Source organism: Culex quinquefasciatus, chromosome 2 (genome assembly GCF_015732765.1).
Source record: "Culex quinquefasciatus strain JHB chromosome 2, VPISU_Cqui_1.0_pri_paternal, whole genome shotgun sequence".
NCBI classification, from domain to species: Eukaryota; Metazoa; Arthropoda; class Insecta; order Diptera; family Culicidae; genus Culex; species Culex quinquefasciatus.
In genome coordinates, this window is record NC_051862.1 from 61,161,418 (window position 1) to 61,183,223 (window position 21,806).

The following is a 21,806-nucleotide window of genomic DNA, read 5'->3' on the forward strand; positions in this document are numbered from 1 at the left end:
AAATCAAAATCAAAATCAAAATCAAAATCAAAATCAAAATCAAAATCAAAATCAAAATCAAAATCAAAATCAAAATCAAAATCAAAATCAAAATCAAAATCAAAATCAAAATCAAAATCAAAATCAAAATCAAAATCAAAATCAAAATCAAAATCAAAATCAAAATCAAAATCAAAATCAAAATCAAAATCAAAATCAAAATCAAAATCAAAATCAAAATCAAAATCAAAATCAAAATCAAAATCAAAATCAAAATCAAAATCAAAATCAAAATCAAAATCAAAATCAAAATCAAAATCAAAATCAAAATCAAAATCAAAATCAAAATCAAAATCAAAATCAAAATCAAAATCAAAATCAAAATCAAAATCAAAATCAAAATCAAAATCAAAATCAAAATCAAAATCAAAATCAAAATCAAAATCAAAATCAAAATCAAAATCAAAATCAAAATCAAAATCAAAATCAAAATCAAAATCAAAATCAAAATCAAAATCAAAATCAAAATCAAAATCAAAATCAAAATCAAAATCAAAATCAAAATCAAAATCAAAATCAAAATCAAAATCAAAATCAAAATCAAAATCAAAATCAAAATCAAAATCAAAATCAAAATCAAAATCAAAATCAAAATCAAAATCAAAATCAAAATCAAAATCAAAATCAAAATCAAAATCAAAATCAAAATCAAAATCAAAATCAAAATCAAAATCAAAATCAAAATCAAAATCAAAATCAAAATCAAAATCAAAATCAAAATCAAAATCAAAATCAAAATCAAAATCAAAATCAAAATCAAAATCAAAATCAAAATCAAAATCAAAATCAAAATCAAAATCAAAATCAAAATCAAAATCAAAATCAAAATCAAAATCAAAATCAAAATCAAAATCAAAATCAAAATCAAAATCAAAATCAAAATCAAAATCAAAATCAAAATCAAAATCAAAATCAAAATCAAAATCAAAATCAAAATCAAAATCAAAATCAAAATCAAAATCAAAATCAAAATCAAAATCAAAATCAAAATCAAAATCAAAATCAAAATTAAAATCATTTTTTTTTCTTTTATTACTAATCCTCTACTGCCCAAATTTTTTTTTCGAAAATTTTTATTTTTCTCGTGTTCAGGAGGTCATTTTGAGCAATTTTTGTTCTACGAAGGCATAGTCTGGGACACTAGAAAAATTACTGCATACTTATTTTTACTTAAAATATTGGAAATGTTAGTAAAAAACACAGCCAAAGTTGACCCTTAAAAAAATGACATTTTTAAAAACATTGGAAAAGTCACATAAAACAAGTAAAACTTCCAACCCTAAAATTTTCTAAAATTTCAAGAGTTCTTCTTTCCAATGCATTTTAAAGATTAAAAACTGGATGAAAAATTGATTTTTAACGATTTTTCAGATCGAAGCCCATCTAAAGGCGGGGTTAGGTTGTAGAGGGTTAAATTCGAATTATGCGACCCCATTTTAGTCAATTTGGAATAGTGGACTGCCTTAAAAAAATTTCAATGCTTCATCGCCGCCATCTTGGATTTAAAATTCTAAATCATTTTAGACTTGTTTGGTAGTCAGCAATCAAAAATAAGACAACGAAAAAAAAAAAAGGATTCGATTATCCGAAAATTCAATTATCCGAAGTGAAATTTTTCCGAGGCCTTCGGATAATCAAGTCTGGACTGTACTTTGAAATTTATATTTTTATTTGTTTTCAATGGTAAAGAAATAAACAATATTTACAAATTTTATTTTTTATTAAAAATGATTTTGATTTTAAGTTGATTCCATTTAGTTTCCAGAGAATTATCCCTCCAAGTCGAACAACAATTTTCTAACAGCGGCTCAATAAATCCATGTTCGGGAATGTTTGTCAAACTGGGTTTCGGGTGGCATTTCGGTGGCCGATGCGGGGAAACTGGCCGATGAATTTATGTTCAATCAGACCAAATTACATGTGTCGCAGGGTCGTTGTTGTTATCGTTCTACTCCTATTGGCGATGTTATGTGTGTTTAGCGTGTCTATTTGAGTTTGAGATCATTTCTGTGGCGAATTTTGGAAACTAACGAAAATAACTCATTTAAAGCCAAAAACTTGCAAATTTATTTGCTAAATAACGTCTTTGTCCAACGACGCCAACAATCTTAAAACAATTTATCAGCACTAATATCTGCTCATTTCCATAACAGCTCTGCAGCAGCAGCAGAACAAGTCCACAAAAACAAAGTCGTCATCAGTGCGGTACCCGAAACAAAAACCGATGACTGCGCCAAGATTGAAATATCACTTTGCGGACGGACTAATGGAAATTAATGAAAAGCAATAACTGCATAGCTCAGAAAAAAGCTACACTCAAAACAGAAACAAAATATTCTTCTAAACCCCCAGAAATGGCTGTTTGGCAGACCGACTGAGACAGACCAAGACAGGATGGCAGGCAGAAGAAGCTCTTCCTGTCCTTGTGTGGCGTGCAAATGAAAACATGTTTAAATTTTAAATGAAAAATATTCATACTGTCAGCGGTGATTAATTCGTGATGTGGCGGGACGAGAGAGAGAGTGTCAGAGATAGAGAAAAGATGAGAGTCGGTGATGAACTAACAGAGATAGGGATAGGGTTTGTTAATCTTACTTTGGTAAATACAATAAACAAAACATAAAAAAGAACATCAGACATGATAGATATAATAATATTGAGATATTGAGAGAATACAAAATCACAGCCCCTCACCCTACACTCTAAACTAAAACCCGCGGAATCGCGCACTACTGATGAGTTCTAGTGATGACGGAGGTCGCGAGATACCATATGTTTCGGTGGGTACAACCGCTCTTGTCTTGCGGTGGCGAAGACCGGGATTGATGGAGTTGCTGAAATGTGTACACGATTCCGACTCGCTACTCTCGACGGTTTAGTCAGACAAGGATTCGCGCCTGGCAGCACGGCGAGGGAGGGGCGCAAAACAAATCTGCATCAATTATTCATAAGTAAGACATTACACTGTGAATTATTAATTGGAGTTTGTATTTTCTTGCAATTTCATTTGTTTCAGCGAGCGCCGAGGTGAAATCGACATGCTGACTTGCTCGTTCGGTTTGTTTGGTTTGTGTTTTGAGTTGTTTGGCGGTAGGATCAACAGATGAATAATTGATATGTGGATGTGAATTAATAATTACTACATCGGCGTTGATGGTGGCGTTGGTTGGCTTCAGGATCTTCCTTGAGGAGGAAATTGTGCTGCCCGTATTGAACGCTGTAAAGTTTCTCTGATTTAGCAATTCCGATTTGGGGAATCGGATGCCTAGGTGATTGAACCCAAGGGGGAAGGTAGCTTTTGATGGGGGTGAATTGTCCAATTAAGGGATTCATCTGGATTAGGATAAGATGGAAGTTCGTTGAAATTAGGTTACGCATTGGAATGTAAATCACCCCGGTAAGATTTTTTTCTAGTGATGAAAGAGGATAACAATCTTTTACCGAAAAATTAGACTGTAGAATGCCATGACTTCAGCTCTTAGTTTACATTTCTTGTCAAGAGATTCCAGACGTCACTTTTCTGATTTCCCAAGAAAAGCCAAAAATGTTCGCAACTATTTTAAACGTTTTAAAGAACTCTACTGGATATGGTATGTTTAAATATAATTTTATAAGAAAATTTAATCATTGAAATATCCATGCTTTTGCAGTCAACTTCATCGACATTTGCGACACCCTGGAGCGAACCCACCCCCAAGTCATCCCCCGAACAAACGATTGGCAAAGAGCCGTCAGGGAATCACTGCTTCAAGCTCACAGGCAAGGGCTTATTTTCAAATCGGAAGATCGCTACAAGTTTGCCGTTGATCTGTCCAAATCGGAAGATGCCCGCTTTGCCAACAGAATCGAAGCCGTCAAAAAGGAGCGTCTCGCTGCGAAGCAAAGCACTTCGGGAGCGGCAAATCCCGCACAGGAAATTGCTGGACCGTCCGGATATTCCTATCGGATGGTTCCGGGGGTAGCTAGTCAACCTGTTGATGTTCGTCTGACCAACGGTGCGCTTCCCATCAGGGATGAGCAGCCGAGTCGTCGTCGTTCCAGGGGTAAATCTTCCGGAAGGGGACGATCTCGATCGCGGTCCTCAACGAGAGGACGGACTTCGCGAAAATTTTAGTTATTTTCGTGGTTTTAACTAAATTATCAGTTTTGTTTTTATTTTGAATAAATGATAGTTATTTTTAAAAATCAACTTTTTCTCCAAATAAAAAAATATCACCTATATCCTCTCTTTTCCCAACCAACTACAATATCCGACGATGTGCAAACAAAGTTTTGATTATTTACGTTTTCTGGAGCGTGCCGCAACTCCAGACCGTCGGCCACCAGGCCCTCCGGTTGGATATGTGGACAGCTGGAGATCTGGTGGTGGTGCTGCTGCTGCCGGCGAGAAACTGTACGGATATTGAGTTGCATTCGGCGTTGCATCAGCTGTGCGAACGGGCACTTGCCACAATAAACGATGGGAAGCAGCATAGTTCACGGGGGTTTTAAGGGGTTACATAGAATATGGCTAAAATATTATTTCTTTACATCTGTTTCAGCTATGCTGTTGCAGATAATTTTCAATGTTAATGCCGCCAAAAAATATAAGAGGGCAAAAAAAATTCTAAATATAGTCCAGAATACATTATCTGAAGCGCATTTTTTTTTTGTATTTTTCGTATTTTTTCAGTTTCGTACTTTAACACATCAATTTTGTACGCTGCGACCACATTTTCATTTAAATGGTAGATTTCCTCATAAAATAACAAATATATTTTTTTCAAAATTTCATCACTGCCATTTTTGCCACCATCATGGATTAAAGAATTTTAATTCTCTTTAGCGTAGTTTGGGGGTAATACTTAAAGCTCGACAATCAAACTAAGACTAAAATTTGACTTGAAATAGAAAAAAAATATGTTATTTAACAACGAAATCGCAAAAAAAAAAACGAAAAGGCTATATTTTGACTAAGACTGTAGTGATCTCCAAACTGCGGCCCGCGGGCTTGTTTTAAAAATATTATGGAATCCGGCCCACCTAGAAATCCTCATGTTGATTTCTGTTGTAAAATGATAACAAGTTTTCTTTTATTAAATGAAGAATTAAAAAATATTAAATCTTATCCAAAATGGGAATTACAATTCAATTTATTACCAACAATGTTCCAAAAATTTTGGAAAGCATTAAATAAGTGTTACGTTTTTTCTACAAGGACTTTGGAATCGGTAATAGTTTTAAAGTTAATGAATCAATGAAAATTGATGGAAATTTTTATATCTTTGTTTTAATTAAGATTCTTAAATTCAGTTGTGTCATGCTGATAATACCATACAAATGCTCAACAGTTTAAACATCAGGTTGGATTGTGCACGGAGAAAATAGAGTTCCCAAAATCGTGAACAAGCGTTCATGAAAATGGGAACCTCGAACAAATTGTTCAAATCCCATGGTACGATTTTGAAAAACGTACCATGAAATTTGAACACTTTGTTCGTGATTCCCATTTTCATGAACGCATGTTCACGATTTTGGGAATTCTTTTTTCTCCGTGTGTGGACAAATTCAAATCATGCTGCAAATTTTCTAAATAAATTCAAACCAAATCCTAAAATCTCGATAAAATTTGAGCATCACAGTTGAATGAAAAAATTAGATAAAACGATGCGCAAAGTTGAAAGTTTGAATATGGATAAATTATTGAAATCACGAGGGTACGTAATTTTTAAGAAATTGTTTTCATAAAGCATAGGAGCTGCACTAATTTAAAAAAATCTGACGAAATTTTAAACCAAAATTAATTTTGTCTTGGATACGAACTAATTTTGATGTGTTGTACACAGCAAATTCTGATGTTCGTTTTCAGTTAATATTTACTGAAAACTGCTCTCCTGAAATTTTCAGTTAGTTTTTCACTGAACTTCAGTTAAAATTTGTATGGAGCAGTCAAAGTTTGTTGAAATTTCAGCAAGTTTTCATTTACTGAAAATTTCAGTAGTGCAGATTTCAGAAAAAATTAATTGAATTCAGTAAAGAGAAATTGGTGTGTATGTACTTATTTGGATATTTCGCCAAATTTCCTTTCGAAAATTATTATTGTCACTGAGAATCACAATTACTTGAGAAAATAATTTTTACTTTTTCAGTTATCAGTTATATTTTATGTTTTCCCGTTTAATTGTTTGTTTTTATATTTGCATTTATCATGTTTAGTTTATGTTTGATTCTGATAGTATTTGGCTTTTTCTACCACCTCTTACAATTACCTTTTGCCTTTCTAGTTTTTTCATGTTTTTACAGTAACCTATTTTAATTTTTTGATTGTTTTTCAAATTTTTTAACTAAAGAAAGATACCTATATTATTAAAATTGTTATAAAAATGTGTTAGGGAATCGCATACTTATTTGTGCATAAATATTCGAAAAGTTAATTAAAAACGCAATCAAAGTTAACACCTGCAAGAAAACATTGGCAAAGTTGAATAAAACAAGTCAAACTTCCAATCATGCTATTTTCTAAAAAAATTAAAGTTCTTCTTTCCAACGCTTTCTGAAGAGCGAAAATTGGTAGAAAAATTGGTTTTTAGCAAATTTTTAGATCGAAGCCCGCCTAGAGGCGGGGATTTAGCTGGTGTAGAAGATTAAGGCAAACATGGTTTTTAAATTTTGCAGGAAGATCCGATGAGTTTCAAACACATCATTTGGGTTGATGCATATTGTTATTTGCATGATTTAAAATTTCAGAGTAATAAAATTTCGATTGCGTAACAAACATGTTCCAGTTATATTTAATGATCCGAAGAAAAAATAAATAATAATTAGGTATTTGATGATATTAATAAAATTAATTAAAATGTTATTATTATTATTTCACTGTTCATATCCTAAATTGAAACCTATAAAAATTTCTGATAAAAATCAATATTATTATTTAATGTTGACATATCTAACGCAAACTAAAATTGCTACTAATTTTTAAAAGCACCTATATTTTCAAAATTTGTAAATGATATGAAATTTATTGCTTGCTAGAATATTCCTCTATTGATTGTTTACCAGCCTGGTTAAAATTATTGGTAAAGTGTAAATTTAAATGAATAATATTATTGAATTAAATGAAATTTAGTTTCTTGCACATGAAATTTAAATTTTCAATTTCATTAGAAAAGATTGAGATGGAAATAAATTAAGGAAAATAATAATTCTTAGGACCTAAGCAAAAAAAAAAATCAAAGCAATCCACTTTAATGACCCCCGGGTCTTTTGTGGTCTCTGTTGCAAGTTTCTGCTCATTTCTAGGCGTCCGAAGGTTATGTGTGGTGAGTCACCCAAACCCTCTTTTACGCAAATGGACCGACGTTTTACTTCCTTATCCGATAGAAGGCCAGGAGGATAAGGCGGGAATCGAACCCGCGCCTCATAGCAACTTAAGGATCGGCAGCCGAAGCCGCTAACCACCGCACCACGAGGCCCAAGGACCTTAGGACCACTGATTAAAACTAATAAAAATTAAATTTTCAAAGTGTATCTCAACGAATTCAAATTATTTAACTGATGATAGGTTGGCAATTATCTGACCGATTTTCAGCATCAAATAAAGTTACCATTTGTCTTAAAATTTTCAAAATATTTACATTTGTTTATAGGACCTAATAAAAAAAATTTAGCATATTATTTTGAAATGGTGTAAAACCATGTGAATTTATTTTTTGCTTTGTTAAATTTTCAAAATACAAAAAAAAAAATGCAATTGCAGGTGACCCCTCCAAGCGCTTCAATCACTATCCGACAACCTTCTCCTCTTACATTCTGTATGTTTTTGTGTTCACTTCTGCCTGCGGGATGATGTATAGTGTAAACATAGTTCGAATAGTGGTCGGTCGCCGTCGTCGTCGTTGCAGTCATCTTTGGATTGATATGAAAACAAACACTCCGGCACGATGCACCGGAACGTCCCTTCCTCCCCCGCATCACATTGAACAGCATCAACGCTGGAGGTCCACCGGAACGGCCATTCAATATCTAGCGGAAGAAGAGGAAATTCTACCCTCGGCACTTCTCCTCCACGCTGCACGGTTGTTGTCCCTTCGACTGTGCCCCGGAACAATTGCCCGTTTGACTGGAAGTCAATAAATTTTCTGCGCTGGTGTAAGTTGTGTTTGTGTTTACGAGCTCGTGTGTGGTTTAGAATTCATTTGCAAAAAGTACAACACGACGATTTACGGGCATTGTTGCCACCCGTCAAGGAAGGTCGTCCTGGTCGTTGATGCCTTCTTGCTTGGCTCTCCTAGCCTTTTGGGAACTTACCTGTAAGTGGAGGAGGTGGGAGGTTTGTAGGTACTCGTCTCGTCAACTGCAACGTGTTATGGCGAACTACAAATGACCGGAAGTGAAGCCCAGAAGGCACCAACAGTGTAAATTTCGCATGCCCACCTGAGGGAGGTAGGGTGACCAAAAATAAATGCATTTTGAGTAATTCCAGCCCAGAACAGAAATTTACAGATATTCAGATTTTTTTATCCTTAAACTAATATACACAATTTTGTAAAACAAAAAAAAAAGCAAAGCAAAAAGCAAAAAGCAAAAAGCAAAAAGCAAAAAGCAAAAAGCAAAAAGCAAAAAGCAAAAAGCAAAAAGCAAAAAGCAAAAAGCAAAAAGCAAAAAGCAAAAAGCAAAAATCAAAAAGCAAAAAGCAAAAGCAAAAGCAAAAAGCAAAAGCAAAAGCAAAAAGCAAAAAGCAAAAGCAAAAAGCAAAAGCAAAAGCAAAAAGCAAAAAGCAAAAAGCAAAAAGCAAAAAGCAAAAGCAAAAGCAAAAAGCAAAAGCAAAAGCAAAAAGCAAAAGCAAAAAGCAAAAGCAAAAGCAAAAGCAAAAGCAAAAGCAAAAGCAAAAAGCAAAAAAAAAAAGCAAAAGCAAAAAGCAAAAGCAAAAGCAAAAAGCAAAAAGCAAAAGCAAAAGCAAAAAGCAAAAGCAAAAGCAAAAAAAAGCAAAAGCAAAAGCAAAAAGCAAAAAGCAAAAGCAAAAGCAAAAAGCAAAAAGCAAAAAGCAAAAAGCAAAAAGCAAAAAGCAAAAAGCAAAAAGCAAAAAGCAAAAAGCAAAAACCGAATCATCAGGGGGCAAAATATTTATTTTGTTTCAATAAACTTTAAAATTTTATGGAAATAATAGTATAACATACTAAAAACAATTTAAAATGCAATTTCCTGCGATTAAGATCATATTTAGTTTTATGCCTGGGATGGATCCAAAATATTTTTACTTTTTGTGGAATTCCAATAAACAGCGCTGCAAAATGTTTTTTTTTCGACGAAAATAAAAAAATCTTCAATATATTGATATTTTGAATACTAATGATTGCAACTTGGCAGGAGTTAAATTAATTTTAAATCGATTATTTCATCTAAGTGTTAATATCATGTTTTGTAAATCAATTTTTCATATTTTTTTATTTTTTTTGTCAAAAAATCATGATAGTATTACATTCGGGAAGGGGTGCTTTTATGTCAGTAAAAAACGTGTAATTTTACCTATGCAAATATGTAATTTTACCGCTTTTCTGGTTTAATGCCTCTTTTTCAGTTTAAATTAAGGTAAAATTAAATAATAAAAGAGGTAATATTTAACCTTCCAAACTTACACATTTTTTTATTGTATAAGTCAGTAATTAATGGCAAGGAAATATCTCGATTTTGCTTTGAACGGGAAGGAGTTAGATAAACAAAGGTAGCAGAATTGTTTAAAAAAATAAAACTGAACAAATAAAACAAAATCTGGAAAAAAAATCCCAAGCTTTTTTTTAAATTCAGTAAATTTAGTAGAGAGGTTTAAAAACTGAATTTTCGTCCAAAAGCATCATGAGGTTCGATTGTTATAGAAACAGCCTGCTAAAATTAAAACAACAGGTTCATTAAAACCTTTAAAATTTGCATTTGATAGTCTAAAAAAAAATCAAAATCCAACGAGTTATCTTCATCTGAATAATTTCCATGTAAAAAGTGAAAAATAACTCTCCAAGCCCACTGCAAACAACTTCTCGCTGAAGGCACACCTGGAACAACCATTTCGTTCTCCCATGAACCCATGAAAAATGCCCTTCCGGGTGATGATGTTGGTCTAGCAAGCAAGCCCGGCCCAACTGTAACGCGGCCCTCGCAAAACTCAAACTTTGAAACTGGATCAATTTAACTGGTAATTCTATTCGCGGAATCGAAATCATTTGCTTTTAGGGCTGTAAAAGTCATGAATTGTTTATGTACCATTTGTTTTAGAAGAATACTATTGGGTTTAATGAGTCAAGCTATGATTCTACAAGGTTTTTTCCATGACGAGAACATTTTGCTTTTCAATTTCCTCTGTTGAAATGTTTAAACTTTCCTCCACCAGAGTGGAAATAACTCCCACCCCCGGCAGAAACTTGCCGTGGAAAAACGGCCTCATTGTTCGTTATTTTACCCCCGAGGCGAGCAAATATTGTCTTTTCCGGTTGGACGAGCTTTGGCTCCGAACGGACATGCTCCCTGCACAGGATCAGCCGGTGGAAATTTACCTTGTACCACCCAAAGAGGATCGGACTCGGTTACACAATACAACGCAGCTCGATTGTCAAATAATGTTGAACAGTGGCGTTGAGGCCCTCGCGGGCCTTGGCCACGGTTGAACAGAATGACCCTGTGGGTTTCCATTTTTTTTTGTGTGTTGCTCGTGGATGAGTAAAACAGCAGTTTTTCACCTGAAATTCACACGTTGAAACAGAAGGATTACTGTCGTTTGGGGTAACCTTGATTTTTCTTTTATTATTTCAACTAAGTTAAAGAATTCGTCCAAATTCCCACCAATTCACGGTGGACCACCAATTTTCACCCTCTGGATCATCCTTCAGCTTTGAGTCAAAAAAAAGTTTTGGCTTTGAAAGCATCGAGAAACATTGTCCTCTCGGTGTCCCAATTGGACAATCAAATATTTGCCCACTGGCACTATTATGCAGTGAGGCATGATACAGTGTGTCAAACAGATATAACAAGGGACTGAAAAGCGATTGTGTCACACCTTTTTTATTATCTGTGCTGAACTGTGTTGAATGGGTTTCTGCAAGACCACACACGGTTTCATTTTTTTTTCATAGGAAGTCTTACCTGTTGGGTACAAGCGATGTTTCTGATGTGGTTTTCCCAGGATATTTGAGAGAGTATCTGAGCCATCGAAATTTTTAAAAATGTGTTACGGCTGTTTTTAGCATTATCATCCTATTTTATTTTTTTTTTAATAAAATTGAGTAACTTCACGAACTAAATTTCTTTCAAATTTTCTAATTTAAGAAACAAAAACCCAAAACGAATTCTTTCCACTTCTTCAAAGCCAAAATACCGCCCTGCGTTCCAACGCCAAAGAGTTAATCCAAAAATCTTCCATCACCATTAAAGTGCTCCCGACTTCAATTTGCTAGTCAATTGCGCGCACGTTAAATCTCTCTGAAGAGAGAAGAAGAGGGGGAGCAATCCCCCAGTTTCGTGTGTATTTGTGTGTTGTATTTATTTCGCGCTGTCAGGAATGCTTGTAAAGTGTTGACAAATTAATGCCCTGCGAACCGACGACGCACACACACACATCAACACACGGTAGCGACTTTAAGATGTCGATGTAGTCACACAATAAAAGGGGGGGGGGTGAGGTACATGATGTATGCGAGCTATTTTTGCTCCACGTTTTTAACGATGCGCCGACCAGAGACGAAGACCAAGACGACGACAAGAGCCGAAGTTTGTAATTGGAGGACGAAGATGCATCCAAACATGCAATAAAAATTAAAAGCATTTGCTTACGGGAGCGCGCGCTCAAACACACACATTAACAACACGTGAGATGGTCCATTAAATCAATAAACTGGCTATAATTCCGTTGTCGTGTTCTTGGCGAGATTGGAAAGGGAATAGTGCTGCTGCTTCTTGCAGTTCTTTTGTGTCATCGGGTTATTTCGAGTAGTTTTTCTCTGTTTTGAGAGTTGGAAAATTGTGCTGAACTATTTCTTTTTCGCGAAGGTTGGTGAAGATTGCGTGAAAAGTATGAATAAATGTTGGTTGTATTGAGACATCAGTAGTCGCAGAGAAATGTTTGATAATTAATTTATTACATCTTAATTTAGGTTTTAAATGCATACAGTATGTAAAAAAAGTATTTACACCCCTTGGGCACTATGCACATTTTGTGATGAAACATGTAAACAATTTAATTTTGATATAAACCTAGTACTACGTTTTGTTCAGAAACTCATGCCGAACATTTTGCTGCAAAAAGCTCATGAAAAGATGTTTTCTATAAAAAGTTATATAACAAATACTATTACAAAAATAAAAAAGGTGCAAAAAAAGTTTGTACACCTTTCGAAAAATTAACATAAATATTGTTATTTGTTGACAAATCACCATAAATCCAGTCTCCCAACTCCAAATAGGCGTCCTTGACTGATTAAAAAAAGAGTTTGGATTGAATATAAAGTTTACTAACTACTTAGTATAAAAGTTTATATAACTCTGGAAATTCTATATAAAACTTATCTAAACTTAATTTTGCAAACTTTTAATTCAAATAAATGTCAATATATTACCATAGAATTGCTAAATAAATATTTGGGAGTGGGTATAACACCGTTTTAGGGGTATTAGTATCGATAGAATAGATTTTTCGTTGGAATTTCGTACCAACCCGGAATTACGTCGTAGGAAAATCCGCCGGCATCCGAACCGGTCCACGATTTACAAGTCAACCTATGTGGAATCGGAAAGGGCATAAAATTTCCGATCTTTTGATACCCAAACATCTAGGTTTTCTTTAAAACCTACGTTTTTAAATACCTGAGCAAAAAGTAAGTTTGATCCACGAGAACAAAAATTACGAAATTCCATACATTTTTGGCAGGTTGCTCAAATGAAACCATAACAACGTTTTTGCTTAGGTATTTAAAAACGTAGGTTTTAAAGAAAACCTAGATGTATGGGTATCAAAAGATCAGAAATTTTATGCCCTTTCCGATGCCACATAGGTTGACTTGTGAATCGTGGACCGGTTCGGATGCCGGCGGATTTTCCTACGACGTAATTCCGGGTTGGTACGAAATTCCAACGAAAAATCTATTCTATCGATACTAATACCCCTAAAACGGTGTTATACCCACTCCCAAATATTTATTTAGCAATTCTATGGTAATATATTGACATTTATTTGAATTAAAAGTTTGCAAAATTAAGTTTAGATAAGTTTTATATAGAATTTCCAGAGTTATATAAACTTTTATACTAAGTAGTTAGTAAACTTTATATTCAATCCAAATTCTTTTTTTAATCTGTCAAGGACGCCTATTTGGTGTTGGGAGACTGGATTTATGGTGATTTGTCAACAAATAACATTATTTATGTTAATTTTTCGAAAGGTGTACAAACTTTTTTTGCACCTTTTTTATTTTTGTAATAGTATTTGTTATATAACTTTTTATAGAAATCATCTTTTCATGAGCTTTGTAGCAAAATGTTTGGCATGAGTTTCTGAACAAAACGTAGTACTAGGTTCCTGTCAAACTTTAAATTTTTTACATGTTTCATCACAAAATGTGTATAGTGCCCAAGGGGTGTAAATACTTTTTTTACATACTGTATGTGAAGATCTTTCGTGTGCTGAAATCATATGTTTATAATTAATTTTCATTTCTGCTTTTATATCAAACTATTTAAAAATACATTTGATATTTTTTTATTATTTGCCTCGCTGTAGATGTTTAACGGTGGAAAAAGTCAGTACACATTTTATTTAAAAAATCATTTTACAACCCTGCATGCAAAATATGAATAAAATCATTGCCAGTTTCCCGATTTTTTTTTAATTTACTATTTGACTAAAACTATCCGGAAAGCTTTTTTATAACCAGAGACGCCATTCTGCATCATCGGTTTGCCAAATACAAGTCATCACACAATTTGGCAGTTACCCATACAAATATTGTAATCAATTTGTGATATTTTTTAGAATAATTAATTATTGATTTCCCAAAGTTTTTTTTATTTGAAATTTAGAATTTTTATATGATTAAGAGTTCGAAACAAGACATCTTTCCAGCAATAGAGAAGTTTGGGCGAAAATGTCGTCGCTAGGTAATATCAAAAAAGATATTTTCTGATAAAATCTAATTATGAGCTAAAAACATCACATAATTTTTTTATGTCAAATCAGATTGAAATCAAGTATTTACTTTACCTTAAATAATTGCATTGTTTTCAACTATCAGGAACTTTAGGATCGATTTTGAATAAATTTAAATAAATAAATAAGAAACATTTAAGTTTCGTTATTTAAATACAGATAATAATAAAGAACCGTATAAGGTTTTTTTACTTAATTTTTAAATGCTGATATTTATAATGTCAAAAAAGCAAGTTTTCTTCTTTTTTTTCTTTTTGAGTAAAATATTTTAAAAGTCAAGACTATCATTTCAAAAGGGTAAAAAATTCAATATAACTCCTTGCCTCATATAAACTTCCCTTTTAAAATTTACTGAAATAATAATACAGGATCTGAGTAGCATTCTACTGTAGTTTGTATGGAGAACCAGGACGGAAATGCACCTCTACATAGAATCAAAAATTTGGTTTAAGCCACACAAAGGTTGCTTTGGTTGCCGCCTTGAGTCAGTGGTATTAAAAAACACCCAAATAGCAAAAAGTGAAAATTTGGTTTATTGAACCTTAAAAAAACTCAAGAATTGAAAAAAATCGAAGTGAAGGGTATCCAGGAATCCTCAAGCTTCTTGCTTTCAGATGGCACGTCTTGATGTCCAATTTTTCTTTGTTGCGTTTTGATATGATTGGCTTTTGATTTTTTATCAATTTCTTAGAATCCGTCAAAACATTTTTTTCATTTTCGGCAATGTTCATCATCTAATAGTTCAATTTTCAATATTAAAAAAAACATTTGTAGTGAAATTTGCTGTCTTTTTCTAAATAAATATTAAAAAAAAACCTAAATCAATATCCAAAGTTTGTATTTTTGCCTTTTTTAATGTTATAACTTGATGTTGATTTTTGTAAAGTATAGAACATTTCAAATAAAAAATCATCATTTTTCCATTAAAAGTCGAACCAATAGTTAACGAGTTATTGTCAGTCGGAAAAAGGGATAATAAAGAGGCACAACATTGCGAAATTCTTAAATTTTATTTAAGCTATGGTATAAATAACAACGTGGAAATATTTAATTCGAGGGTTAAATTACAGATAAAAAAAAGTTATTTTTGACTATTTCAAAGTATGTAATAATTCGTTCAAATAAAGCAACATCCTTTGTTGATTTCTCTGAAAATGGTCCTTGATTGCGGAAAACTGCAAAAGAGATAAGAATACCTCAGAATGCTTAATGTGCAAAAAATGGTTATATTTTCTCTTAATTAAACAAAAAATAGGAATCATTGCACTAGATTTTAGGATGGTGCAAAATCTGGAATCGTCGCCATGATTTTTTGAAAAAAAAAATTGATACATGTTTTGTACAAAAACTAAAATATTGTGTAAATATCAATGCATGTTTTTAATGCAAAATAAAAAAAAAATTACACATTTCCGATAAAGAGCACCGATTTAATGTTATAGGCATTTTTGTCCCGCCCGCATGGATCAATCGGACCGCGCACTGGACTCACAATCCAGAGGTCGCCGGTTTGAATCCCGCGGTGGGCGTTCTAAAATTCGTTGTGTAAATATGGGTATTCGGCGCCGTCGCTCCGTGCCATACTTTCATACACTTAGGAGCCCAGGGCGGCGAAGTCCTTGTAGATAAAAGGAAGACACTAGTGGTTGGTACTAGCAATGGTGGCCGACAGCTATAAAGTCAACTTCGTTTTTTCGCATTATAAGGTACTTTTTTTCGAAAGGCACCGTTCAAAAATAATAATTAAAATGCTGGAAAAATTTCGATTAAATTTTGAATTTTGTAAAAAATAGTTATTCTCAGTGTCATCTAACTAACCCTTAATTTTCAACTTGCGATATCTCGGCAACTAGTTCGATTTTCACTGCCAAAAATTGGTTTTTTTTTAGAAATTGCCTGATCTTTACAATACAATTGAAAGAAAAAAAAACAGGACCAAGAGTAGGCTTTGATAGGGTTAAAAGCAATTATTTTGAACGTTTTCAATTGTTTTGCTTATTGTTCAAATATTGAAATATTTTTTTATTAAAAGAGCAGAATATTAAACAGAGGTTTTATCCTCGCAATTCAAAAAAAAATCCGAGATATCGCAGTTGAAATATGAGTTCTAATTTGGTGACACAGAAAAAAACTTTTTTTTACAAAAATTAAACTTTAGGAGTCAGCAACCAGCAGAAAGATCATCAACATAAAAAAAATAAAATGTAGGAAATTCCGAACTATTGCATCATTAGTTTTTTATTTAACATAGGGAAGGCATGAACAAAATTCACTCAAATCAAAAATGTACATAGAATAGTAGATTTGCAAAAACGTAAATAATAATTCATTATCTAACGTTAAGTTCCTTCTTATGCCATTTAAGTAAAAATAATCACTATAATTATGTTCATTTGCCACATGAATGCTGTCATTAGCGGGTTATGAGATTTTTTCCAAACTTCTTAATCTGACTGCAACGATCTAGACATTTAATGCCAAATCCTCATACTCTCATTCTTGCAGCAAATTATCACCCCAAAAAATCACTTGCCATTAAGCGACCATTTGCGAAAAAAAAAAAACAAATGTCCTCGCCGGCCCGCAATGTGCCTCCATAACTCAGGCCGGCTTAACCGCGGCCATGGCCATGACTTTCGATGCCCGGCCGGCATCAAATAAACAACGACATTTTCGTGCTCTTAAGCATTCAATATGACTTAAGTTGCGCGAGCATTTTTCAGCGCAACACCTGCCCTTCCTTCCCTTCCAGCATCCAGCATCCTCCCACGCCACACCGCGGTCCAGGTGAGAAAAGGACCGAGCCTTGAATTCCGCTCTTTCTTTTTGAGTGCAGGTGACGATTTCTTTCGGGCAGCCATATATCAGCATTAGTTGAATGGTTCGCATTTACCTTGAGGAACGATCAAAATAAAAAGAAAAACCAAAAGTCAACCGCGAAACCGACAACGACAAACATCCGCCACAAATACTCACACACACAAAGTGACATAAAGCACACGAAATAAAATTTTATTGGACTTAACTTTACCTGGTTTTATGGCAAATGACAGCATAAAAAGGGCACACACGTACACAAGAGAGAGAGAGAAAAAAAAAGTTGCAGTCAAAACACCTTTTTTCGGAGAAGATGCTTCGTTTTTGGCGGTTGACTTTTGTGGATGATTTTCTTCAAATCATATAAAAAAGGAGAGCCACCACCAAGCCACACAAGCCACAACAAATCGGAAAAAGAAGACGACTCAAACTCAAAAGTCTCGGAGCACACAAATAAACCCACATTAAAGTGGTGTGAGCAGGAAGAAGGGAAGAAGAAAAGGTGTCACACTGGGTGTGCTCGGGCTTTGTTTGCAAACACCTCTAAGGGCTGACGATCTATTGAATTAAACGTTTTGGTGAGATAAACACAATAAAACAAATATTCTTCTTCGTCTTTTTCTTTTTTCTCTCTTTTTATGTGGTTGCACATTTAGGGGCAGAGATTTGTTTGAAAATGGAACGGTGCAGTTTTTGTGGAACCACATGACTATTTTCAAGGTATTAAAAACTAAACAAAAATGGTTCAGAATCTGCTATTTTCACTATGTATTTTTGAAAAAAAAAAACTAATATATTTTTAACTTATTCAAAAAATAATACAATAAGACTGAGATGCCAATTGATAAATATTGATAAATAAATTAAGAAGTAATTGGAATTTCCGAAAAACGATGCAGTTTTGGCGTTTTTTGTTAATGGAAAAGGTCTCAGAGTAATTTTTCTTTAATCCTGTCAGGCCTGAATTTAATTTTTTTTTTATTTAATGATGGGAAAATTATTCTTATTCTTATGAAAATAATTGGCTAGTTTTGGAAATTTTGATTATTTGGTCATATATGACCCATCAGGGGGATTGAATGGGTGAATAGGTTAAACTCGAGATATTTATACTTAAAATGTCTATTTTGTTATCTAATTTCCTTCTGTCAACAATTTCTAATAAGGATTTCTCTACGATTTAACAAATTTATTCTGAATAAAAAATCATGAAAAAATGAGATTTTGTTATACAAATGGTGAAAAATTTAAAATACACTTGTCATGCCCAGAAAAAAATCATGATAATATTACAACTGGGAAGGGTTACATCTTTTATGTCAAAAAAAAAGGTTTAATTTTACCTCTGGATATGTGTAATTTTACCAGTTTTCTAGTGTAATGTCACTTTTTCTGTCTAAATTGAGGTAAAATTACATCATAAAAGAGGTAATATTCAATCTTTCAAAATTACAGCTTCCAAATTTACATTATTTTTTACTGTGTGGCGCTTATGTCACATAGTCAAATCAATGAAAACTATAGATTTTGCTTGTAAATTGATCTTATAAACACTCAAACGCTCGGGTAGTCATTTGACCCCTATTTTTTTCTTAAAAATCTCATAACTTTTGGTAGAATTGTCCAATTTGGATGCTTCCAGCTGCAAAAGATCAAGATTTGTCTATATTTATAACTGTCAGATGGGGGACAACTATGGTCCATTTTTACCGGAGATATTCCGGATTCCGTTGGGGTACCTCGACCCTCCTATATGGTTTTTTGGTCAATAAAACAAAAACTTTTCTAGAGAACAATGCCGGAAATGATACAAAACATCAAGGCATCATCCTAATACATCACCCTGCATAGATACATGACATGGTCAAGACCTTCGGGCACCGGCACAGATTCCAACCGGAAACGGTTCACTGAGCTGATGTCGATTGGTGCCCAACTGGAACCGGCTCCGGTGTTCCGTAGGACTTAACCATGTCAACTATTTTTGCAGGATGATGTATTAGAATGATGCTTTGAAGTTTTGCATCATTTCCGGCTTTGATTTGTGGAATAGATTTTGGTATATTGACCAAAAACCCAAATAGGTGGGCCGAGGTACCCCAACGGAATCCGGAATATCTCCGGTAAAAATGGACCATAATTGTCCCCCATCTGACAGTTACAAATATAGACAAATCTTGATCTTTTGCAGCTGGAAGCATCCAAATTGGTCAATTTTACCAAAAGTTATGAGATTTTTAAGAAAAAAAATAGGGGTCAAATGACTACCCGAGCGTTTGAGTGTAAAACAATGCAAAAGGTTTGGAAACATATAAAATTCTGGCAGTACCTGAAACAGTGATGTAAGTGACAAGATTGAGTTTTCATACACAGTATAAAATATCATGGATCGTTCAGATGTAATATGGTTAGGGGTACCCCTTATTTTAGAAAAAAATGTAATTTTACCTCTGAAATTGTGTAATTTTACCACTTTTCTAGTGTAACGTCACTTTTTCTGCCTAAATTGAAGTAAAATAACATCATAAAAGAGGTAATATTCAACCTACCAAAATAACAGCTTCCAAATTTACACAATTTTTTACTGTTTGGGGAATTTTTAAAATTCGCCGTTTTTATTTTACTAAAATGGCTGTATCTTGACACTGAAGTGACAAAAAGTAATTGTTAAAAAAGCAAAATTGTTTAGAAAATTGTAACCTACCTGATGGTATTGGTTTTGGTGCTAATTTTTTAGATGGATTTTTCATAGAAATTCATGAAAAAAATCAGGCAAAAATTTTAATTATTCCAACTTTGAACATGCTGCCAATGAAAAATGATGGCTTTCTGGGTGAATATAAATGTCGCGATTCGCGAGTTCTAAGTTCCTAATGCAAAAACCTATCGAAATCCGGGTGAGCCCGAAGGTTTCCGCCGCATCGCTTTTTTTTGATACACTAATTGCAAGTCATTTTAATTGTTTTGCCTTTTATATTTTCCATTTTTTTATCACTGGAAAATTAAAAAAAAAATATAATAAAAATAAAAAAACTTAATATCAACCCTAGAAATGATAAATGTTTGAAACAGTGCAAATTTTCACATAAATATTTTTAACTTAAATCCGTGTTGATTAAAAATTACAGAAATCGGTTCATTTTTTTATGTTTATGACTGCAAGTATGCAAATCCTTCAAGAAATTCATTTTAAACAAAATGGTTTAATTGCAAAGAATTGGTGTAAAATCTATTAGTGTTTGAAAGAATTAAAAAAAAGAGCAATAATATTTTACAAATTATGTATTATGAATTATTGTTGAGTAACTCATATTGGAACCTGATTTTTTTATGAAACAGCAAAAAAAACGTGTTTGTCCAACAACTTTGACAGTTTAGTCCAAGCACTTCTCTCCACTGCTGCAGTTGAGTAAATATCGTATTCCTGTCAGCTTCATTCTTAACGTCTCATCATCGCAGCGCACAGTAGTCGTTCGAACTTAGACGCTGTTTAGAATTCAAAAACGTCCCAAGAACAAACGAACGAAAAAAACGTCGTGTGTATCCCATTGAAAGAAATTTGTCAGCAGTAATTTGATCTGATTCTTCTCACTTCACCGTTTAGGGCCTCTTGCCTTGGATTGAGCGTCGTGAGTGGCATAAAGTGCCTCCAGATTTCTGGGGTCCTTCACGCCGCCGCCGTGGCAGGGAAATTTTAAAGCCTTTTTGTCTCCAGGCCAGGTTCTTTTTTTTCATTTCATTTCATTCGGTCGTATAGTGAAGAGCCGTGTACGTTTGTCTATTTAATTTTCCAAAATTTATGGTTATTTGAATTCAAACAGCGAGGAACGGCCGCCGCGGAGACGACTCCCGGGACCAGGGAATCTGGGAGTGGGAACGTGGCCAGAGGCAGACGAAGGCAATAATTTTAACTGCAACAGCAGCAGCCGAAGGAGTGTGAGCTCTCTTGGATGAACGAGTAGTGTGACAAGAATCTGGACCGATTGGAAGATAGGGTGGCCCTTAAGTGTTCAAAATCTTAAATCAATCTTCAGTCTTCAGTCTTCAGTCTTCAGTCTTCAGTCTTCAGTCTTCAGTCTTCAGTCTTCAGTCTTCAGTCTTCAGTCTTCAGTCTTCAGTCTTCAGTCTTCAGTCTTCAGTCTTCAGTCTTCAGTCTTCAGTCTTCAGTCTTCAGTCTTCAGTCTTCAGTCTTCAGTCTTCAGTCTTCAGTCTTCAGTCTTCAGTCTTCAGTCTTCAGTCTTCAGTCTTCAGTCTTCAGTCTTCAGTCTTCAGTCTTCAGTCTTCAGTCTTCAGTCTTCAGTCTTCAGTCTTCAGTCTTCAGTCTTCAGTCTTCAGTCTTCAGTCTTCAGTCTTCAGTCTTCAGTCTTCAGTCTTCAGTCTTTAGTCTTCAGTCTTCAGTCTTCAGTCTTCAGTCTTCAGTCTTCAGTCTTCAGTCTTCAGTCTTCAGTCTTCAGTCTTCAGTCTTCAGTCTTCAGTCTTCAGTCTTCAGTCTTCAGTCTTCAGTCTTCAGTCTTCAGTCTTCAGTCTTCAGTCTTCAGTCTTCAGTCTTCAGTCTTCAGTCTTCAGTCTTCAGTCTTCAGTCTTCAGTCTTCAGTCTTCAGTCTTCAGTCTTCAGTCTTCAGTCTTCAGTCTTCAGTCTTCAGTCTTCAGTCTTCAGTCTTCAGTCTTCAGTCTTCAGTCTTCAGTCTTCAGTCTTCAGTCTTCAGTCTTCAGTCTTCAGTCTTCAGTCTTCAGTCTTCAGTCTTCAGTCTTCAGTCTTCAGTCTTCAGTCTTCAGTCTTCAG